The sequence below is a fragment of the Lutra lutra genome, chromosome 4 (assembly GCF_902655055.1).
Source record: "Lutra lutra chromosome 4, mLutLut1.2, whole genome shotgun sequence".
Taxonomy (NCBI): Eukaryota; Metazoa; Chordata; class Mammalia; order Carnivora; family Mustelidae; genus Lutra; species Lutra lutra.
The window spans coordinates 58,038,067-58,063,224 of NC_062281.1; the positions used below are offsets into that span (position 1 = coordinate 58,038,067).

At 36.8% G+C, this 25,158-nt stretch overlaps 1 protein-coding gene across 3 annotated transcripts in view; it reads left to right on the forward strand.

The window, feature by feature from the left end:
* LOC125098148 (vegetative cell wall protein gp1-like) overlaps positions 1 to 25,158 on the forward strand; it is a 41,231-nt gene that overhangs the window by 3,156 nt on the left and 12,917 nt on the right. For 2 of the 3 annotated variants that reach the window (XR_007126734.1, XR_007126732.1), the window contains exons 2-3: positions 7,135 to 7,341; positions 20,609 to 20,684. The gene's annotated coding sequence lies outside the window, so the exon portion shown is untranslated. The remainder of the gene's footprint in view (positions 1 to 7,134; positions 7,342 to 20,608; positions 20,685 to 25,158) is intronic. The other variant, XR_007126733.1, reaches the window with a different exon arrangement.

Sequence of the window (25,158 nt, forward strand, 5' to 3'; positions counted from 1 at the left end):
TAAAACTAGGAATAGACATACTTTTAAATACCCCCTACTGAATATCTGAATATGGAATATATATATATATATATATATGTGTGTGTGTGTGTTCACACTATCTCTTGCTACTCAGATAGCATCTTGATATACTGCTACACTATAGGTCACAAGTAGACACCATCTATGTAATATTTCAAAAATAGGAATTCTAGAGAATTCTAACTAATTCAAACTAAACAATCTAAAAACAAGAAATACTTGTAATGTCCAGCTTCCTGGACAGGTGAGGTGTCAACTGCCTTTAAGCTGACAGGTCTTTGAAGTTCTGGATCACCAGGATCTGCTTCAAAACCTTGTCTTAGGCCTTAAGCACCAAATCTACCAAATACCAACAAAAAGGTTTATCGCAGGACAACAGAAGCTGCAAATACACATCTTTCTGGCCCTGAAACTTGTGTTATCAGGGAACATTTGGAAAATCCTAGAACTGATGCAAATGGCATTAAAAACCAAACAAAACACCTGGGAGGATAAAAGCATAGTCCTCAAAAGAGCAGACCTAGGCCCAAATCAGAAAAGCTGGTTGCCTACAGCAGCTGGCTAAGGTTACAATGAAAGTCCAAAGGCTTGGAGTAGAGAATAAAACCTAGATATGGTCTTTATTAAGGGGGGGGGGGGGGAAGCAAATCACCACCTTAGGAATCTGAAGTCGATGTATGTACCAGTATAGTATAAAACAGGGCTACTAAACCTTAACAGAAAGAAAATCATCTACCTCTCCGAAGACTCCATTCTATTTTAAACTTTTTTGGGAAGAAATCTGCTCAAAGTGTATGGCTTTCTAAGATTTTTAAGTTACTTTGTTTACAATCTTTATACAGCCACTGTATCATTGCTGTGCCTCAGTTGAGTTTATCCATGTGCTTTAAGAAACATACATGTCCACGGTGGTAAAATTTTAATTCTCTGTAACTTGCCAAGTGAAGAGGGTGTTTATGTAGCATTGCTGTTTACAGAAAAACACCCCAGAGAGCAAAAATTCTAGCTTTAAAAAACTATTTGAGGTGTGTGTTGGGGAAGGGGGTGGGGGCTTTTAAAAAGACTGAGGGGAAATGAAGGCAGGGAGACTTTCAGGTTCAAATCAGAAAAGATCAAGCCCTTTGCGGGAGAGGGCTCCATGTACAAGCTCGCTGATGGAAAAACCATTTCCTGCGATTTCAGATGGGTAAATGTGTATGATGAAGGAAACACCTGAGAACAATAAGTCTGTTTCAGGCTCAGGTGAAGAAAGGGGTCTATTTCTGGCATGGAAGAATAGGGAAATGATGATCATTTCGTTTTCAAGTTCTCCTTTATTTCTTTTGCCTTTTTCTCCCTGAAACATCATCAATAACATTAATGTCATTAATGTCAAAACACCAAACGTCAAGTCAGGAAAACCATTTTAAAAATTTGGTGGCTATTTCTTCTCTACACCCCCATCTCTCTCTTGTCTTGGAAAATACATCCCTGTCTTTTCTTGGAAAATCTCTCCTCTCTCTCTCTCTCTCCCTCTCCCTCTCTCTCTCCTGTGTGTGTTGGGGGGGGAGCAGTTATTGAATTCTAAGTAAGAAAACAAAAGGAAGGAGGATTTGCAAGAGGAGCGCTCGCCCACTTTTGCAATCCCTCTGCTAGCGAGTATCCCCCCCCCCCCCCAGCCTGTGTGTGTTCTTTTTAATCATCTCTTTCTCATCCTCTTTCACCGCTTTCCTAAGAAGAGAAGCTGGGGTGAGGGTCGGGGGTTAATGGGCTGAGGGGATGGGGCAGAGAGGGACTAGCACGGAGTCAAGAGTTTCCTCCCAGGCTCGGCCTTGGAGCGCGCCCGCGCGAGGAGGGTAGCTGGGGAGAAGCCGCTGCGGGTCTGCGTGGGGGTGGGCCCGGAGGCGCGGAGCGCGGCGCCGCGGGCAGGGGCGCGGCGAGGCGGGCGAGCCCGAGCCCAGCCCGCGGGCTGCTCCCGGGCGAGGGCGCGATCTGCCCGGCTCGCCCCGGCTGCACCCCGGCCCCTGGAAGCTTCCTTCTCGACCCCTCGCTCCAGGAAACCCAGCTGCTCCTCTCGGGTCTCTGAGGACCCCTTGCCGTCAACCTTTGACCCTGTCCCCCCCCCCCCCCGCCCCCATTCTGCTGTCCCTAAACTCTGTGCGAACCCGCCGCCGCCCTCAAGGAAGGTTTGGCTACTTTTTATTTCAAAGTGAAAGGAGCAGAGGTTTCCCTGCCGCACCAAGAACTTTCCCTACACCCTCTTCTACACTTTCCAGGGCTACCCCAGCCGAGCCAAGCCCATTCCGGGGCACTCGGACCCTGAACCGAGCGCCCAATTGAGGGAGAACCAAAAAGGAATGCCAGGTGGTTAGGTGTTGAGTGTTGGAAGCAAGGAGTAATTAATTCTGAGACAAAAGATAATTTCCACTTTTAGACTTTTCCTCGGCGTATTTTATTCCCTAAATCTGTGCCGCGGACACTCGGGGCTTTACAGTCGCTTTAAGGAGCCCTCCGCTGTCTGTTCCCGGATTCCCCCGCCCTGCCCTCACCAATTCAGTAACAAATACCCCACCTCCCTCTCCCTCACGTCCCGCCAGCTCAAGACCAAGCCCAGCCCAAGGGGAAAAGGTTCCCAGTCTTTTGACCGCGCCTCCGGGGTCTATAGATGAGCTCAGTTTGAAACGAGGTATTACAAGATTTCAGCGTTAGGAACCCTTTATATCACCACAGACACTTTCAGATCCTCAGCCCCCCTCCTCCTCCCCTCTTTTTGTTGGGTCTTCTGCACCCGGGGGCTATTTAACAAAGGCAGTCTGTTAACTAACATTTTTAACTCAGCAACTCCTTTCCAAAACACACTTAAACTTGATACGAATGTCTGTCATTTTGTGAGTGGGGAGGTACGGATGTGTGTGTGTAAAGGGGAGACGTGAAGTTGTCAGTGAATCGGAAAGTACAGGGTTTATTCGGGATGGTGTCACAAACACATTGTATTTACAGTGAAGTAATTCAAGAAATAATGTGGAAGAGTGCCAGATTTCATTATCATGAAAAAAGTATCTTTTTCTTGAGAACTCACAAAGCGGGGAGGGGGGGGAACGTTAAGGTTAAGATATGACATAACTTCCAGAATGGACACTCTCTTTGATGGTGAGCATGAGCTCGATGAAATGAAATTCAAAAAGGAAAGACATTTTAAGTGTGTATGTGTGTGCAGCATTTGTGGGCAGTTAAATTGTCGTTCACTGATTCTTTCCTCTTCCCTACCTGGTTCTTATCTCCTTTGTGGTCTTTTATTTGCCTTAAAAATGCCCCCATCTTGATCCCAGTCTTTATCTGTACTTCTGTATTTCTGTACGTTTCTCGTTTTCTAACTAAAGTCCTCTTTGGTTTTTATTGGCAGTATATCTGTTTTACCCTTTTTTTTTTCCCTTGGTGGTACTGACCTGGTCAACGTGTGTTGTGGGGGGGCAGTCATTATTATGTAAAGTTAGGCACAGGTAAGGTTTGGAATGGGGAAAAGGGAGGAGTTATAGAGGGTCTGAGCGAAGAAGAATTAAGGGAGTGGAGAAGGAATGGGGGAAGGGGGAGAGAGAAAAGTCAGACACCCTATGGCCTTTCTGGGGTCAGGGCTCAGACAGTGCTGTGACCTCCTTTCCCTCTAGGCAACCAGTCCAGTGTTTATAAACAAAATCAGATGGGACTCTCCCGAAACAATAGCACTTCACTAACTTCACAAGCACTTCTACAGCTCTTATGCAAATTAATAAGGACTCTTTATCACTTACCACTACCGCACCCCCAACCCCCTCAGCACATGTATTCACACTTAACATCACCCAAACCAAGGATCACAAGCACACCCTTCTCGAAACACATGGAGATATTTCCAGCAAACATATCCAACAAAAATTTTACATTTCATCTGGGGAAAATCTCTAAGAGACAATGATGCAGATGGGAAAAGATAGGTAAGTGGGGAAAGAAAGAAAACTGAGATTTCACTGAATAGAAGATTAATTTGTGATCTTTTAAAACATAAAACATCTATATTAGTCAAGTCAATGCTGTATAGACAATATACTAAACACTGGCGACTGAACAGAATTATATGAAAACAGGACACCATGTTCATCCTAACATCCACATTTCCAAGACAAAAGTGCAGATCTTTATAGTTGAAGAAAAGCCACCACCTCTGTATGTAACGTCCCTAAATATTAGACACAAAAGCACCATTAAATCCTGCAGCAAACAAACAGCCCATATGATCTAAGTTACAAAATGTATAATTAAATCCATCTTCAATTACAGAAGGTAGCTAGCAGAAACTAAATCAAAGATTTTGAAACAAACGTTGTTTGCCAAGGTACAGAAATGATAGCTTTACATTATATTGTAACCAAAACTTCATTTCAGGAATAAATTATAAGACAGGGAAAAAAAAGGTGAAAGAAAAAAAAGAATTAAATGATTTCAAACTTTTGCTTTAAAATGATTATCAGTGAAAGTCTAAGAGAAAAAGGTTAAAGAAAATATACCTCAGAGCAAAAAGATCATCTCCTTTTCTTCTTTGTCTATCAGTCCCCTGTTAAAGCATATGGAAAATGTTTTCAAAATGCCCAGATTTGGCACATTGTCATTGCAAAGAGAGGAGCACAGTGATGCTGTTAGAGAAAATGGGAAATAAATTCAGGATTGGGTGCTGCCTCCTTCAATGCGGATTTATCTAAGTTTAATTTAATATTCCGCAATCACTGAATGATCGCATATAATTCACCAAGATTTTAAAGGGCTTTATTTAAATACCTTGAGCAACAAGAGAATGAAATTTAAACCATTGCAGCCATTGCTTATTTTTTTTTAATTTTCCTATTAGAACAACTTCAACTGGCAATTTCTAATAATAAAAGGAAAAACGATAAAGGTTTGGATTTTTTAAAGGGAGAATGTTAAAGGAAAGCATTAGCTTTATTAAAATCATTCTGAACATAAAATCAAAAAGCACAAAATGGTTGTTTGTAAAACACTAAACCTTTAATCGATTTTATTGGCATTCCGATCGATTAGATAAACGGAAATCTATAGCAAACATCAAAGCATTTAAAACATTTTCTCTATCTCATTTATAAACAAAACTTTTCTTTTCAGCAGAAAAAAATGATTATCAAACGACTAACAGGAAATTCTTCAGATATCAAATTACGATAATAAAATTATTTCCACATGGAAAGGGATAATGACAATGATGATAGTAATTACAATAATGAATAATTCAACAACCCTTTGACATGTATGTTAGAACCTCCAGCAGAAACCGCTCTAAAGGGAGGGGAACTTTAAAAGAAATACTTTATTTTTTTTAATTGAAGTATATTTGACAATACTTTATTTTTAGAGGAAATATTTTTTAAAGATAACTCTGGGGGAGTAGCTTAGGTGTGGCTGTCGGACTCGTGTTAATTTCCCTGCAATTTCAAAGGAGTCAATTTTCTCGAGGGTGTTTTCCTTCCAAATTGATGCTTATTAGCAAAAATTAATATGCAAATGTCATTGAGCCCTTCCAGGTTTGTAAACTTGTATCCGGACCTGTCTTCTACTTATTCTAAAAGGTGATTCTCAAATCATAGAGGGGGGCGAAGACGAGACTCCCCCAACCTGAATGTGATCACACATTTGATCTTTTAGGTGAAGGAAACCAATTTATTTGGAGATATGAAGACTGCTATCCAGAGAAATGCAGCAATCAGAGCTTATGGCATTTTAGCTGCAGCAAAAGGAAGTGTTGCTGTAACGGGTATTACGTTTATTTGTTAAAGAAAATCAATGAAAGTGGCTGTAAAGTAGTTAGTGAGGCGTGTGTTTAGGACTCGCGGTGAATCGTGACTCGGGCAGGCTGAAAGAGCAGCTCCTCTCCTTGCCAGAAAAGTCCCCGCGTCGCCCCGAGCTGGGGAGCGGACTGCGCGGCACCTGGCTTCCCACTCGCCGGTGCTGCCCCGCGGTGCTCTGGTCGACCGCCTAAGTCGCTCCAATTCTCTGCCCTTTTTGCCCTCTGTCCTAGCAGTCGCTTCTTCCAGTAGACTGTGGTGGCCTTCCCACGCCCTCCCTCAGCAGCACACACCTTTTTCCTCCTTTTCTCTTACTGACTCTGGTCGCTTCCTCCTTTACGCTACAGGTCTCAACTTCTGTACTTCCTTTCCTCCTATTGGAATCTCCCCCTTCTGAATCTCGAAGTCTCTTCGGTGAATCGCGGAATCTTTCTTTCCTACCCCGCCCCTCCCCCATTTCTCCCTCCTGCCAATTATTTAGCACCCGGGTCTTCTTACCCTCGCACTCCTATCCTCTCCTCCAGACATTCCAGAGAGTTCTCATCACACCAGAATGCACTTTTTCTCCTCCTCCTCCCCTTGGTTTGGGAAGTGTGTGTGTGTGTGTGTGTGTGTGTGTGTGTGTGTGTGTAGGGGGGGGGCGCGGATTTTGAGTTGAACTCCCGGGGGTTTTATTCTATTTTAACAGCTTTACTTTCCCTTTTCTTCTTTGCGTAACCTTTACCTACCTACTAATTTATAACAGAAGCGGTTTCTTTCCCTTTCATTTCCTAGTTTACGGTTTCCGTCTGGGGCTGTGCATTGCACGGGAACCCTCTGGCTCCCCCCTTCCCGGGCCGCCCCCGCCGGCCACCGGCCCAGGCAACTATTTTCCTGTACTTGGTTTTGGTCTCATGGCACTTTCTCTCCTTGGAGTAAGTTAGTTTCCATGATTTGAAGTTCTCCGCAGAGCGCCTCTTTGTCAGGCTACCTCGCTGCCCAAATAAAGGGTGGGGTGTGGGGAAAAGTGTATCACCCCCTTAAATCCCTCTTAACAACCGTTTACTCCCAGTCCCACCACCCGCCCAGGTAATGTCTTGTGTGAATAACAACGAATTCCGAAAGATTTTTCCCTCTCTGCCCGTGCGGATTGCTTATGAGTTATTCCTGAGAGGGTCTCAGACCCCTCCCTTGTATCTTCTGGCTTCCAGTGGTCACCATTTCAACCTCCTCCCACCTCTCTTCTTCTTGCCCCCCTCACTGGCCGCCCAGGCTGCGGGTGGGGAACGCAGTCGAAAGACCTCGTCCTCTCGTTTCTTGTTTCTAGCAGCTGCAGCTGCCGCTGAAATTCGCTGTGGCCGCTGCCTCTTCCCGCTTTAATCCCAGACCTCCAGTCATTGGGCAGCTCCTCAGAGGCAAGAAGTCAACACCATGGCAACCCGACAAGCCTATCAAATCACGGGCTGGCGTGACAGCAGCAACACTGCAGGCAGAAGTGGGCTGGGCGGAAGAGCAGAGTGGCCACTGCGCTCAGGTACACAGTCTGGGAGTGGACAGCAACTGTCAGCCTCCAGGTTCTGGCTACACAGATGTGCACCACCCAGTTCATAAACCTACCCGTGTCCCCTAGTAGGTTTGGAGGGGGTGCGGAGGAGGAGAGGGGGAGGAGGAAGAGCAAAGATATATAGAGAAGTGGAAGAGTTTCGGAAGAGAGTTTCAAGCTAAAAGTAATTGAAGCCCTAGATACCGTAAACTAAAGATACCATGTGCCCCATTAGTAGATGAAACCAAGTCACAAAGCCTCAGAACCAGATTTAAAGAGTTTGCACAAAGGTGTGGGATTTTTCTTCATTGGTTCTGTCAATTGCTTGAGCAGCATTAATGCAACATTGTGTTCTGGAGTTTCAAAAGTATAAAAGAAAATGTTACATTTTTAACTTTTACTGTCTGCCAGTGTCCAGTCTGCAAAAAAATACAGCTGGACATCAATTTCAGCTAAGCTAATTGACTGCCTTGGAAATGACCTAAACTCTACCTGAAACTGTCTTTGCCTTGGTCTTTCCTAAAATGTGTGCTATGTGTCATATGTGTTCTAGATCTTCTCTAAAGAGAAGAAAACGAGGAGACTAGGAAATCCGTGCATTCCTCTTGGGCCTACTTGGTCTTTGTGTTTCCTAATTTACCTTGAGCTCCCAAGTGCAAATAGAAGATAGGACTTTCACTAATAATTGAGAGCACTTTGTTAATTTACATGGTATAGTTTGAAACTGTATTTTTCTTTTTCTTTTTTTTTATTTAAAAGCAAACAATGTTTTTAGAAATGTGCAACATATTTCTTATTAACTTATGCAAACATTTGGACAACAATATAGGATGCTATCACTGACCATGTATCACCCTCTATCACTTATCTCAAAGTTGATTTCTGAATTTGAAAGCACAAGTTTGTTGAAGTTATATAGGGTAGAAAGAAAAATCCATTTAATAATGAAGTTAATGAGTCATATTGAGGGAATCTTTTATGAATTCTAAAATGTACCTTTGAAAGTCCACTCCACATAAACACAATTCACTGAATAAACAATTGTCATATTGATCTAACATTTTCTTATGAAGAGGCTCTCAGGGTGTAAGTATTTAAGTTATACTTGGCATGCATAAAATACTAGAGACCTGGAAAGGGTTCTCAAAACAGCAATTGCAGTATTAAGCAGAATAGGGTAGGGAGCCAATTTTTTTGTCTCTAAAGAGAAATTCAGGGAAATCTTGAACTTCATTTCCTTACTTTCTCTGTATTTCATTGTTGATGGATCCTAATATTAAAACAGTACATTTTCAAAATATAGTTTATTATATACCAAAAATGAGTATAATAACTGACACTGGAGAAACAGGTCATGATACTAGAGAAAACTTTTGGATATAATGTGATTTTCCTTGCACTGAAACTCTAATAACATTGTGGTGGCATTTTCTCTTTCTGTGCTACTCTGCAGAGTTGTTCAATGAAGAACGGTTAATCACAGAGAGCTGAAAGTTTCTTGTAGTTTAAATGGTTACATCAGTGCCAAGTTATTGATATCCTTGAATGTTTTTGGCTAATTCACATTACATCTGACATGTACTGAGTATTTACAGTGGGAAATGTAAGAAGAAACACAGTACTACAATTTCAAATTAAAATGCATATATTTTATATATTATCTTTCAGAACCAAGCTTGCAAATATAAAATGTTTTTAAAGAGAAGTTAAATTAAGTATACAAAAATCTTTCAGTATATTTTGACTTTGATAAGGATAAATGAACACAGGAGATATGACAATATTTCAAAGTTTATTATTTCATTTAATAAATAGTGTACCCCGAGTCAGTGAAAAATTTTAAATACCTTAGGATCTCTCATACTATTTGTGATGGATGTGTAATTATACTCATCAAAGACATGAACAGATACCATCATTCAAATGTTCATCTACATGTAATATTTCTAATTTTAAAGAGTTAAAACGAGATGAAGTTAGTACATTATATCTAAATGAAAACAAATATCTAAATGTTCTATTAGATCCTTTAATCTTAGAAATTGTTATTTCTAAAGCTTGCTATGTATGGATTATTGAAAATTAAAACAATTTTTGCAAATACCATACAGACTTTTTTAATCACAAATCAATTTTAGTGTCTACCCTTAAAAATACCCTCAGATTATACAATATATGACCATCTGCTTAAATACAGACTTATGTACATGCCACACACATGTTGCTAGTTAGCTCTACATTCAAATCTACATTCAAATGTAAATTCAAATTTATATTTCAAGCTATTTTCTATACTTCCAGTGTTTTCAGTAAGGATGTTCTTGGAAGGAGAAAATTTCTCTTTTTTTAGCCAATAAAAATAAGACAGTGGAATTAAATGTAATTTTAATGCTAAATTAAAAAAAAATCAGTAAAAGGATGTCTTGCTCATTTTCAGCAGAATGGAAACCATCTCCATAGAGTTCATTCTTGACCTTACCTGAATAAGTACTTTAACTTAAAGTATGAGATGCACCTAGAGGGGTAATACATTGAGCTTAATAGGAAGACAGTTAATAACCTTTTTTCATCCTCGTGCACTATCAATCATGGCTGTCACCAGTCTGCTGAATCAAAGCAAAAGTGTTCTTCACAGATGACTGATTAGAAACGCAAAATCACAAGATCCATCTTCATGGTCACTTTTATTATAGTCATTTTTAAACTGACAGCAACCTGCTCAGTTTCAGCACACTGGGCATCACAAATAGTGTCACTCAGGGCAGCTAAGCATGAGAAGAGGTTGGTTGGATTATACTTAAAAATAATTAGGCCCTCAACCCTTTGTGGAACCAAGAAAAAGGCATTCCTCTTTCCAGGCCCCCATTCCCTCCTCCCATAACTTGCTCTGATTTCACTGTATCATGAGCTTACCATCTTGAAGAGAGGCAATGCAAGGCAAAGTTTTTATCCTGGTTAATTATCTAGGAATTAGAGGATGAATCTGTCCACTTGAGAATTACAGATAACTTTTTGTCTCCTGCTTTTTGTCAACATCATGACAAACAACAACATTGATACCCTTAGAGTTAAGTTAAATAGGGCTCTTTTTATGTAGAAATAGGTTTTTAGACTAAAGACTTCAGGAATGTAGGTAGCTAGGTATTAGTGAAGTGTTCTTGCTATAAGGGGCTCTTCTCAGTGGAAGACATTTAATAGGACCACCTGAATGCTATAGCACTAGAATTTCTGAGGCTGTAACTCTCCAAATGCATAATCTTAAATGTGGTCAAGACATTAACTATTAAGTAGTGATATAAATTCTCTATATGCGGGGCGCCTGGGTGGCTCAGTGGGTTAAGCCGCTGCCTTCGGCTTGGGTCATGATCTCAGGGTCCTGGGATCGAGTCCCACATCGGGCTCTCTGCTCGGCGGGAGGCCTGCTTCTCTCTCTCTCTCTCTCTCTCTCTCTCTCTCTCTCTGCCTTCCTCTCCGTCTATTTGTGATCTCTCTCTGTCAAATAAATAAATAAAATCTTTAAAAAAAATTCTCTATATGCAACTCCATGTATTCTCCTTTTCAGCCCTAGAGTATTAAAAAATGACAAATTTGAAGAACTAACAAGTAGATGTACATAAAAATCATTCTGCTAGAGGGTTTGAAACAGTTCTGTCTGAGTCAAAGGGTGAGGAACTTTATCTTAAAGTCTTGAGCTTTATGCTCCGAAGATGACTGACCCCTTCAGATTTATTTCATGATATTTTCATGCATGCCTTTAGAATATTTTAAGATGCTATAGGGTACTAATGATGCAAATATTTACATGAGGAAAAATTTTAATAGACATTTAAATATGTTACAATTCATGTGCACATTTTATAGGGTTCTTATTTCATATTCAGAAAGGAAAATCCAGTTGGATTTAAATTTTAATTTCATAAGTTTAACGTAAGTGTCCTATTTTAAGTTTCTATAGAGTCATCATTTCTTTCATCCCAAATGTTCATTTTCTTGTTAACAGCAGAACACACAGAGAGAGAGAGAGAGAGGAAAAGGAGAGAGAAAAATCTGTCAATGGTATGTCTTTATGTAACATAATACCTTTATATTCATTTTCAAACATGTTTAATATTTTATCTTTAATACCTCTTTGTGAAGCCATTGATTCTTTTCCTCTGGCTCTCCCTCCACACATGCAAACACACACACACCCAAACATGCACACACACACTTGTATAGCTTTATTCTGGATTATAAAAATGCTTTTCTTTTCTGCACAAAATGCATAGATAGACAAGATACATATAATGATATATCTGCATTTATACAGATTATATAATTGCATATATATAATGGAATATCTGTATTTTCCATGGATATAATAGATGCATAAATGTACTCTCTATGTATCTGAAGGCTAATATTAATTTCCTTAAATATTGTACTTTGTTTCTAGAGATATATGTATTTAAAATAAAGAAGTTATGAAATATCCCAATTAACTATCCAGTTTGATTTTATCTTTTTTAGCTAAGTTAAATTGTCTTAGAATTTGGATAGGTGTATGTATTAGTTGATGTTTTAAAATATTACCACCTAATAAAAATTGATGATGACAGTAATAATCGATACATTGTTCAATATGGGAAATTAGGATTAAATTAAATGTTTACATCCTTTAGAAGCTGTGTAATTACATAGATTACAATGTTAATCACCTTAAGAGGTTCATATTCATTTTACTTTAATGATAAAAATATAATTTCTCCTGACAAAATATGTGTGCAGTGGCACGCATGTGTATGGGTGCTCAGTTTGGATAAGTTTATACTTTTAAAAAAGAGAATGTCCCATACAATTCAATATTCTTGCTTTTAAAACTAATTTTTAGTGTAAAAAAATTCTTTTTGCCTAGGTTCTGCTAGCCAGGATATTTATGGAAGAGAGATTTATTTGAAATATCTGGATTTGGTGTGACACTTTTTGCTACAAAATAATTCAGTGAAATGATATACATGATATTGGGCATCATCTTGGTAATCTATATAAGCAGTCACAATGGATCCAATATGAATTTTTAATATGATCACAAATATGAGCATTTATAAGGCTTATAGAAATTATAGGTCTAGTCAAAACTGAAAACAATTTTTTCCTTTGTATTTTAGAAACTTAAGCAAACTACTTTTAAAAAAATTAGTTTGTTTTGAAAGTTACTATGAAACATCTTTGTTTGACAATTTTATGTTTTGACATAATTTGAAAACAAAACTCACATTTTAAGCTTCATGGATAATCTACAAAGTTTTTTGGAAAAAAAAATCAGCATCTTAATTTATGTGAAATGTTGATCTATTTTGTTGCTGTTAGTTTTAAAAACCTGTATTGTTTTATGTGCATTTGCTTTATTGAGAGCGTTCCTATGTTTAAGTGACTATGTAAACCATATAATTTTATTGAATATAAGACTATCACATGGTAAATGGACTAGCGTAAAGCTTTTATAATTTAGTTGTTAGAGATACACTTAATACATAAAAACATATTCATCAAAGAATATTTTGAACCAAAATAAAAAGACTAATAATGTTTATATATTTCAGTTTGGAGCTGGAATTTATATTTGTACATTGCATGTAACATATGCTATATGCATACATACATACAATTACATTTAAATACTATCATATCTAGATTACTGACTTCTTTAAATGGTAAAATGCTGTCACACACAAATATTGCACTTGTCTTTGCCATGCCTGCATTTATGCAACCTGAATAAGCAATTATGACATTTCTCTTTTTCCTGGAGTATGTTTTTTCCCTTGGTACTGGAATTGTTCTTTGTTGAATCTTTGTGATTAAAAAAAAAAAGCTGTTATATGAGTGTCAGTTTGCAATAAATGTGTGAGAAGATGAATGGTCAGGATAAACTGACCATCTCTTAGCATGTCTTTTCTACCTGGGCTTCAGAGCTCTAGCTCCCAACTACTGATATTTAAAAAGAAAAGAAATGAAAGCAAAGATCATACAAAAATCACCTTTAACATTTTATAGTAGAAAAAAGAGAAAATATTGAAATATTTTTTAATAATTTGTTAGGTAATTCTATTTTAATTGCTTTCCTATATTAATGTTCAAAATGTTGTTATTTGCTATCACTCATTTAAAATTGTTATTTTGTTCAACTCATACTTTTTACTCACAAAAAAGATAGTTCTTGAAAATCACCAAAATTGAGATTATTGTTTTCTCTACATTCATATTCCCCAAAGCTTTCTGCCACTCAGCCACTAAAGCTGGAAGCTGCATTTTAGAACAAATAGACTATTTTGATCACTATGCTTTCTTCTTACCTTGAATTTCAGTTTGCAAAGAAATATGCAAATTGATTTAATGACAACTTTTCGAAATGCACTCCAAGATGTTCGTGATGTTTTCAAGTAAAAAATTTAGGAAAGTATGATTTAAAGATCCCTTTTTTTGATAGCTAAAGCTTTTATATATAAACCTTCACTTATGTATTACCCAACCACTGAAGAATTTTAATGTATTGCAGTTCATTTTGCAGTATTTGCACAAACATTCAGAGTAGTATTATGTTGCTTAGTTATTTCATTATATTATATTTCACATTTAGATTTTCATTTGAATTTTCCTGTTTTCAACATTTGGATATCATCTCATTAACTATCATAAGCCAGTAGTTTAAGGAGGAGTAATTCTGAAATGTAAACACCCCTTCTAGAATTTTACAGCATTGCTATGGAAGAGAAAGAGGGGACTAGCATTACTTTCCCCCAAACATTTCCCTGTTATGATTATAAGAAAAGATCAGATGCTGTGGCAATTTTTTTCATATGTGATCTTTCTTTAGAATTATTTTCAAAGTCAACTGTCCTTAGACCTTATTTTCATCTCCAAAAAGCATTAAGTTTGCTTCTTTGTAAGATATTTCTTCATAACATATCTTAGTTTAATTCACTTTTAGCAAAAGAAACACCCAAACTCAATCTGGAGACCTCCTTCCAACATAATTTAGCTGGACCTTTTCTTAGTAAAGGTTTTCTGGTTTTCATTTTCACTTCATATTCTCAAATAAAAGATCCTTTGTTGTCTACCATTTGATTGGACTTAATGAAAAACACTCCATTTTAACTTAACAGTATTTCCTTTTGAATTTATTATATTTAAGAACACTGTCAAAAATCAAACATTTAATCTCAGGTTTTTATATTTCAAAATATATTACTATCACATGGCTCAGTGAGGTGATGTAAAAAGTACACTGAAAAGATTTCAAAAAGGAAAGCAAAAGCGGAAAAAAAAAAAAAACCCGGCTTCATTTTAATATGAAACTAAATACTATAGCTAATGTGCAGATTGGGTACAGCAGCTAACTGTAAAGACTAACATGTGACAGGGTGCCAACAGCAGAATTGTGCAGTATTGACTAAATGAGCTTCACTGATTTGTATTGAGGCTAATATCTTCTTTAAACAATTCCGTGTAAATTGTGCGTATAAAGTCATTGGAAGCTATTTCTCAGGACAGCCTCGCTGGCTAGCTACCTGCTGGAGTGAGGAAGATAATCAATAGGAAGAAATAGAGCTGAGCATGAGCCTGGGAAGCTTCAGAGCAGTTAATGCTGATAAAAGTAGATGATGTCAATATTTGGGAATAGCACAACTCTAGGATAATAGACAAAAGAGAAGTGCATATGTTGTAGAGTGTTCAAACAGGGGCAAAATTAAAGCCGAAGTGCCAGATGATGCCCTGGGCTGCAAAAGACATTATTTATTACAGGTATTGTTAAATTTTTACTGAAATCCAAACAGAGCAAGATGTTATATGAAAAAGGTACCTAACTTTTATCAGAAGCTTAAATACCCATTTCCATTTCAATGGTCAATAAGTTCCTGCCAATGATTGGTATAGGATAACCTGTCCTTCAAAGGTTTGGCAGATATATGTTTTTACGTATGTAATACTACATGTCTCATGAAGAAATTGCTTTTAATTCTCGAAGTTGCTTCCAAGATATATAAAAAATAAATAACATATACAAGATAAAATGAGAACAGGGTGTCAAAGGGTGACACCAAAGATACAAGCAAACCTAATTGTCTTTGCGTATACTTTTGTGATTATAGCAGCACCTTATCTTCTAAAGGTTTATTGGAAGTGAGGTAATGATATATTTTTACTAATTTAATACTGAAATCAGTTTTCCTCTTGCTGTCAGGCGATGAAATTTTGTTCTTCTGTGCTGATCTTTCTGTTGATGTATTATGACATAGTCTGTCAACATGAACAGATATGTGAAAGGAGATTGGGTGACTGAGACGTACAACCTGCACAGAACTCTTCTTGAATTTTAAGCATGTTACCATGTTTGGGTCCAACAAGTAAGGCTGCACTTGCTTTAAAATGCTGTATTTTTATATAATTTAAGCCCAAGTAAAGAACAGGTGGACTAGGACAAACCTCTAAACCAGAAATGAGTGAGCTGAATCCAAACCATGTATTTCAGAACACGTTTTAAAGAGCTCTTCCATGTCCTAAGTCAATTCCTTAAAAAACAAAACAAAACAAAACAAAAAAACCACCATTTGCAAAAGATAGACGTTTTTTGACAAAGAGGAGAAATCAAGTCACGCATGTGTGATCATCAAATGTAGCCATTTTCTCCCAAATTAAACAATTCCACAACTGTTACATGCTTTTATTGTCGCAGATGTTTTTATTGTTTGGTGTCAGATATCTGGATTATATCAAGCACATGATTCTGAGGTTAGGTAAAACAGCCACGCCTGATAGTTTTTACTTAAAACCAGGCTAACAAATGCAATTAGGAAAGCAAGCATGTTGATCAAGCACCTAACATTTTAAACACTGTTTATACCCATAAAAATAGAGAAATAAATAAATTTTACTCCTGATTTTCATTTTATGCTTTTATTTGGGGGAATAACTGGTTATTAGGAATGTTTCATCTTCTCAAAATCACACATTGCAGTGACTAACCCAAGATGCAGGATTACAATCAAAATCATTTCAAACTCCAATATATAATCTTTATAAGCTTTCTTACAAATAAAAATATTTGCTCAAAAAAATGCTGGTAGCTGTCATCCCACCCTTTTATATTAAATACAGAAATAAAAGACCTTTAGTTATTATTGAATTCTAAAGAAGGCTTCATTTCATATAAAGTATGAATTTTGATTTAGAGACACAGAAAAAAAAACCCTTAAGATCTATACTTCAACTAATTTGTTAATCTTGTACCACTTTCAGCATTTGTCACACATATAGACCAGGAAATTGGCTCCATCTCATTCTAGCTCTGTATTGAATTAAAAACCTCTACTGCAAAGAAGAGCATGATGTGGGGAAAGAATAAATTTCGTTCTTTCTTTAGCAATGCACATATATTTCCATACATTTCACATCCTAAGGGAGTCTATGAATGCATTCAATAAATACAAAACTATAAACTATAATTCCAGAAAAGGCAAAGGTTTACATTTTTTCTGATTTTAATACACCATTTAAGTTTGAAGACTGAAAATTAAATACTTTTATACATTTTATTTTACTTTTTTTTTTAGTAGACACTTTCACTGTTAGAAATAAATCTATAATAACGAATCTTACTTGCTTCTTCCACTTGGATAATATTAACATGTTTAGATCAAAGCAAATTAAATATCAGTAGCAGCAAATTGAGAAGAAAAATGTTTTCTGCTCTTTAAATCTATGTTTGCATTCAATTCACCAAAGTCCACCTTGGGTAATCTAGTAGACATTATATGCAAACCATATATATGTGTACATTAAAAGCAGTGTCCATTCCTCTTTCATATTATAGACTAACAGAAAAGGTATTTTTCAACCAAGTACGATAATAATGAGATGTTTTTCAGCATGATGGGTGCATGTCTATGAAGATTTTGTGAAAATGAAATACACCCACAGGTGAGGGGGATTACTAACTCTTGACACAGACTTTCTGTATGTATAGTTCACTGGGCTTTCAAGTGTTTGAATCTGTGACTGTGTTCTGAGGAGACAGTACTGTGTGGTAGATTTATGATGGCCTCGTGGAAACAGAGCTAGCAAAGATTATGGCATACTTGTTTAGAAAAACGGTGAGCTGAAGGTTCCTGATTTACACTGACATATATCTAGATGAAACCATAGTTTGCAAATTGCCTTGAGGAGTAATCTTTTATTAAGTGTTTGATAGATATCAAAATGTACATATCTCTTTTAAAACATATCAAGAATGTTGATATTATTTTTGCAAGGATTCTTCTATATCTATAGGTTAAAATATTTTTCATAGGTTAAAATATTTTTACTTCTACATTTCTATTTTCTAAATAACTTAAAAATTAATAACCAGTAAGAGAAATCATATCGTGTTAAGAAATACATTTTATAATGTTGAAAAATTAAAAGGTCCAATAATGTGAAAAAATGTAAAATTTTACAGTAAATCAGCATAGCTGTTAAGAGGTTCAAAGTCTTCACAGCTTTTGTTTTTATATTTATGTTCTTATTCAAGGATGAAGAAATAACCTTTAAAGAAGGTGCCTTAATTAGCCAACTTACAACCTGTCACTCCCTGACTTCTTTCCGTTTTAAGTGTTTAATAAACCTAATCTTCATTTGAAGGATGTGGCTGTTTCTCCCTTATTTTATTAGGCTAGTGAAGCTACTCCTTCACTGAATTCAGAACTGAAATTGTGAGCTGATATGCTCACAGACTTTTTTCCTATGGAAAGTCTTATCTGTATATGATCGGAAATGGCAGAATGCATAACACAAACTTGTAATCATTGTGTTCTGCATTTTTAATTTCTGTGATGCTATTCTTTGCTGTGCCCCTTTAATTTGTGTAAGAGTGTCACCATTCATATGTAGGAGAACCACATTTTTTCCACAATACCAATTTGTATGCTCCTAGTTAATCTGAGAAATAAGTGTTTGGGAAAAGAGGAGTGGTTTACAATTAAATAACAGATTTGAAATTGCTGAAATCACAGCTCCTTCCAAATATTCATCCTGTTGGTTCCATTATGCTTGTATTTTACAGCTTAGGATTTTGGATGTTTAATGCTGGTATTGTGTAAAGTGGGTGTTCCTAGAAGTCACGCTTATGAATTATTGTGTTCCCCAACTGCTTCAGGGCATAAAATTTCTCTAAGAGACAGCAGCTGACAGTTTGGAAGAAACTGGCTCCAAGTGTCAGATAACTTTTAACTTTTAATGTTGAGTTTTGAAAGTATCTTTTAGGTCTCTGTTCTTAGGGATTTAGTAAGAACAAATGGAATGCATAGGAAGCACATATTTCCACTATTGACCTAGTCTTTTTTTTTATCATAGCTCAGGATGCTTGTGGCAAAAAAAATACATAACATGACATCTACCCTCTTAACAAATTTTAAGTGTATAGTGCACTACTCTTAACTATAGGCACAACATTTTACAGCAGATCTCTAGACCTTTTTCATTTTATGTAACTGAAATTTTATACCCATTGAACAAGTCTCCATTTCCTTCTCCCCACTGACCCTCACCGTGATCTTACTCTCTGTTCCTGTGAGTTTGACCATTGAGGTATCCCGTGTAAGTGGAATCGTGCGATATTTGTCCTTCTGTGACTGCCTTATTTCACTTGGCATATATTTTCAAGGTGTATCGGGATACTTTTCTGTGTCTACTATTATCCTCCCGCTCCCTGGAGGGTCCCAGAGAAGGGGCTCAGTTGGAATGTTCCACATGAAATAAAACAGTTCATTCACTAAGAGATTGCAAGAGAGAGAAGGGAAGGGTTAGAAGAGGAAACCTGATTAATTCTCACAGGACACAGGTACAGAGAGGTTGGTAGCCACCATTCTTGTCATTGTTGACTGTTGCTCACCATGTGGCAGGCATAATGAAGAGGGCTTTATGTACATTGTCATATCCACCTGCTCAGCTTCCCACTGAGATACGTGCTGTTATGAGCCCCACTTTACAGATTAAGGAAATCAAAGCACAGAGGGATGAAGTAACTTGCCCAAGTCTACAGAGCGGATCAGCACTAGAGACGGGACCCAGCCTTCCTTTTGAGCAATTATGCTGCTTTCCTAGTAGTCGCTGGGTAAACAAATGTGTTTTTTTTTTTTTCCTTTTAATACAAAGGAATAAAATAAAGTCTCTATCAGTGAAGGAGAAACAGCTCTTCATTCTCCTAAGAAATAAGAAGAAAGTGCTCTTGGCCAAAGTTAGCTGATTGTCTTGCTATTTGGTTCTGAAGAAGGATAAATGTGTGGGAGTTAGATGCACAGTCCAGGGTGTAGATGTCAGAGTGTTGGACGTGACAGGTCTAATCATCGAGGTTCTTTTTGGTGAGATGGTGTCTAGACCCCCACCGCTCTGAGTGGCATAAATTCACTCACAGGTTTGTAAAACATGCGCAAAATTACAAGTATTCTTTATGAAAGTATCTGTTTCGAATGATATGTGTCTGTAACATTAATGGGACTTATTTGTGCTATGCTCCTTTCTAAGAATATTCTTTAGCTGTGGTTGTTGCATTTACATATCATTGTATGAGATCAAGTATAAGCCTATGGTACCGTGGGAGATTTTATTGTTTTTACTTTCCGGATCAGATTAAGTGCTTACTTCTTATGCTCTCACTAATGATTGTTTTTATTACTTTTGCTGCATTCACTATTCAAAAATAAAGTCACTAAATTTGCTTGTTTTATTTACTCATAAGGATTGTAGATTGTTTGAAAATTGGGCATACCCATCAAGCCAAATCCCATCACAGGTATACATTCTATTGTGGTAACAAAAGTATTTTACTTCAGTAAAAAACTGCGGAATTTATTTATGGATAGAGAATGCCTCCGAGATAGTAGGGGCTCAGTAGATGTTAACTGGATAAATACATATTCACTTTGATTAAAATCTTATTGAAAGAGGCCAGAGGTCTTTGATCCCAACGTCAGTCATTCAGATTGAGTAGGTTAAAAATTACTTTGTTTTGGGGCGCCTGGGTGGCTCAGAGGGTTAAGCCTCTGTCTTCGGTTTGGGTCGTGATCTCAGAGTCCTGGGATCGAGTCCCACATCTGTGCTCTCTCCTCGGCAGGGAGCCTGCTTCCCCCTCTCTCTCTGCCTGCCTCTCTGCCTACTTGTGATCTCTGTCAAATAAATAAATAAAATCTTTAAAAAATAAAAAAAATAAAAATTACTTTGTTTTGTTTTGTTTCCCTAGGGTGCTGTGAAGACCAGAATTGGGCCAATGCAGTTTGCTTTCAACTATCATGGTGGAAACAGAGAACATCAGAGAGGTACACAATTATCACTAAGCAAACAATAGAGCAAAAGTTTATAACAGTGGAAGCCTTAGAATCAGGGAAAAAAAGGGTTTGAATTCTAGCTCCAGTTGATATGGTGTTGTGACCCTAGACCAGTTATTAACTTCTTCAGAACAGTTTTCCTTTTGTATAAAATGTAGATTAAAATAACTGAGAGAGACACCTCAATCAATGGTTTCTAAATATTCTGTGAAATAGCACAGGACCTGGCACTGTGTAAATCCTCAGCAACCATGATTACCAAGATTAATACATGGGATATTTTAATGTCCCTATGTATATATTGGTTTGCAATTTGAAAAGTTCCAATTTTGGCATATTACATTAATGGATGATATTTCAAATCAGTAACTTTTATTTTGAGGATTCTCTCAAGAATCAAAGGAGACTCAAATCTGAGAGAAAAATTTGAGAAACAGATATAATTCAGAATGTTTTGATTGTACAATCTTGTTGAGTTCATAAGCATTAAACTTTAATAATTTGGTTTTATATGTGGTAGAAATAGTCTATAAACAAAATATAAAACTAAGTAGAATTTGTGTTTCATAGTTGGCACAGGATTCACATTTTTGAACTGTGCTGCGGCTGCTATGGTGAATGAGATACTGTCTCTATATTTAAGAAACTTATAGTCCAATGGGATATTTATTGACCAAAATTATGATGTAAGAGCAGTAGGGGAAATAGTAATTCCATGAAACTAGTTTGAGAGTGTAAAGTCAGGCATTTAATTTATGTCACGGACTACTGAGAAGGCCATGCTTTTTTCAGACCTTTGAAGGCTCTGCATCTGTCGCTATTGTGTGTACATGCATGTGTGTGTGTACATGTGTGGGTTCATGAATGAGAAAACAAAGCAAAAAAGTCCTCCTTTATTCCAGCTCTCATTGCCTTGTTTGTAGGAAGAGACATAGTGTTTTCCTCTCTCACTCTTAAGTGAAGAGATTGTTTCTCTGAAGGAATAATTAATTATGTGTGTGCATAAGCTGACGTCTAAGACTTCTACCAAGCAATCACGGAAACAGTGAAATCATTCATAAATAGCAAAATCTCTTCCACAGAAGAGATCAATATTTATGATAAGTTTTCCACCTTTTTTTTTCTTTTCCAATTTTCTGCTTTCTTTCCAAAGTCTGTTGCGCAGTGCATACATAATTTTAGAAGGAAAAAAAAAAAAAGCAGAAATCTTTCCCTTTAACATTGACAGAGATAACAAATATCCCATCTCTTCATTGTCCTTTGACTTCGGTGACTTGTGCCCTTGTGTGTGACCACTAGGCTCCCCTCCTGTTGACGGTTACAAGCCAAGGATAGACGCTTTGCCCGACTGCATGCACAGTTCAGAGAAGCTGGAATGTTTAGGATAATTTGGACTGCTAAAGTGTCCCCGTATAGGGCAAAGTATAGCCAAGTTCTGGACACCTGGATGAAACACAGAGAATGAGTACTCCTAAATCTTCTACCATATCTCATTCATGAATTAAATGAGCCTGACGAAAAATAAATTGAGGCTTCATGTCTACCTCCACCTTATATCATTACTTAGGACTTTCTAAACTGCTAAAGACAAAAAACAAAAACAAAAACAAAAACAAACTCATACTAGTTTATTACCGTTGAAATTCACCAGAATTTTCATAGTCTATAAGCTGTCTTTAAGTAAATTCTCTGAGAGCTATTCAGCATTATTTTGTATTCTAATTTGGTATTAATGTTAAAAACATGACTGACTGCCATCTGTTATCACAGGTGTCATCTGATGGAAACGTTGGTTCTGGAGTTTCATTCACTCTGATATATTCTGTATGCAAGGGAAAAGGAAGCAAATGAATCTTCACTGCCCACCTCCACACAGCGAACTGTTGCTCTTTAAATGTAACCTCAGGGGCACCTGGGTGGCTCAGTGGGTTAAAGCCTCTGCCTTCGGCTCAGGTCATGGTCCCAGGGTCCTGGGATTGAGGCCCGAATCGGGCTCTCTGCTCAGTGGGGAGCCTGCTTCCTCCTCTCTCTCTGACTGCCTCACTGCCTACTTGTGATTTCTCTCTCTGTCAAATAAATAAATAAAAATCTTTAAAAAAAAAATAAATGTAACCTCAGGATAGCGTTAAGGTGGGACAATTTCCCAATCTAGGGAGTATCATTTGTTCCCAGCCCAAAAGCCCAAGACTAAAGTATGCTTACATGCTAACAAGAGAAGTGAAAACAACTCACTGGAAGAAAAAAGAATAAAGCTTTGTTAATCTTATTTCATCCTTGCATTAGCAGATTTACTCTTTTAGTGATATAATTAACATATCCTAGGTGCCCACAGGGTGCCTGAAACAGAGACACTGTAGAACTGGGGGTACAGAGCGGGACCAGCCTGCAAGTCCTACCTGTTAAATAGAAGTGAGACGAACATTTAGTCCTGATACGATGTGAGGTACCAAGCAATGTTTCCAAACTGAATTGTAATTCAAAGCGTAGACATTGTGTCATAAGCATATTTCCATTGTCCTGCAGACTTTTTATTAATTTTTACAGCTTAGATGTATTCCTTCTTAACCATTAATGCTCTTCAGCTTTTAGATTGTTTCTGAACTTCGGCTATTATGGAGAGCATTATTATTTAAACCGTGGAAATCTGAAGAGTGCCCTCCATGTCCAATAATAAAGAAACAATGAAATAAATCATAGCATGAATATACAGTAGAGGAGTAGAAAACACAAGAATGATTCTTGTCAACATTTTTTAGTGATTTAAATGAAAAAGCAAAGCAAAAGCTGTGTTATACACACATACATTTATATATTAAGAGCTCCACAACATAAAATTTTGTATTTGTACAAAAACATCAGGAAAATTTTATCGAAATTTTATCTGGGCTTAATTCTGTATGCAGGGTTATGAGTAACTACTAGCAGGTTTTTCTTTTTTTTCTTTTTATTCTCTGCTTTTTAAAGTTTTAAGATTTATGTATTTATTGTACATGCACTGGGGGAGAGGCGGAAAGGGAGTGGAAGAAGGCTCCCTGCTGGACTGGGGGCCCCATTCCAGGGCTCTGGGCTGGGGCTCAGGGCAGGGGGTCAGGGTTGGGGCTCCATCTAACCACCTGAGATCTGAAGCCAAGAGTCTGTCACTTAACCGACTGAGCTACCCGAGAGCCCTTGAAGTTTTTCTCTAAAGGTCATGTCTTATTTTAGAATCAGACTAAGCCTCTATTCTTACTATATGTTTTAAGAAATTTGATTTTTAATTAAAAAGTGAATATTGTATAGTTTTGAAAGGTATTTCTAGTTTTTTCTCCGGGTGATTTTTACCAACTTAAACAGGCACCAGGAATAGCAATAATACCAGCACTGAGTCAGAAACAAAACAAAACAAAACAAAACAAAAACCACAGCTTATTAAAACATAATAACTAAATATACCTCATTGCTATTTTAATTTGCATTTCTTTACTAGAAAATACCATGATTATTGTTCCCTCTTTGATTTCTAATTTCTAAAAGATATTTCTTTTTGCCTGAATACTATATAACATCTTTTGTCTTTATTTCTCATTTTCTTCCCTTAGAAAGAATTCTTTATGTAACACTAACATTTGATACAAATATTCTTCTTTGACTATGTTCCTTTTATTTTATGCTGTTTACTTTTCAGCATAAAACTTTTAAATAATTTAACAAATTTGGCCATTAAAACCGCACAGTGGTTTTAATGGCCAAATTTGTTAATATTTTTATTAACGATTTTATTTATAACTTCAAATTTTAAAAGTTTCTACCTCTCTAGAGTTAAGTAATTTTTAAATAATTTTTGTTTAGTGTTGCAGTTGTTTGGATAGTGTTCTGTAGTTTTTAACTGAAAATTTTAAATTAACATTTATAGAGTATTGTTTGTTATATTGGCCTACATTTTTTCAAATGCTAATAAATGGTCCCAACACCATTATTTTCTTTTTTATGATGCTCCTTTTAATTATATTTGTGTATTCACATGCATATAAACATAAACAGATTATATATACATATAGAATATGTGTGTATTAATATGCATGTATAGTGTTATTCTTTTTTTAAAAGATTTTTTATTTATTCATTTGAGAGAGAGAGTGAGCATGAGTTGGGGGAGAAGCAGAGGAGAGGAAGAACAGACTCCCCACTGACCAGGGAGCCCTCCTGGAACTCTAGAATCCTGAACTAAGGGCAGAACCTTAACCTAACTGACTGAGCCACCCAGGCACCCAGATAGTGTTATTCTTGAATTTAATATTTTATTCTTTTAGTTTGCACATCTGTCTAGAAGTTTGTGCATCATTCTAAAATACACACTGTTTTAATTAGAGCTGCTTTAATCTTCATCAATTGTAATAGTTCATACGTTTGTATATGCTCATTACTCCCCTTTTCATACATCTTAAAATATCCCCTTTATTGTTCTAAATTAATTTTACTGCTAATT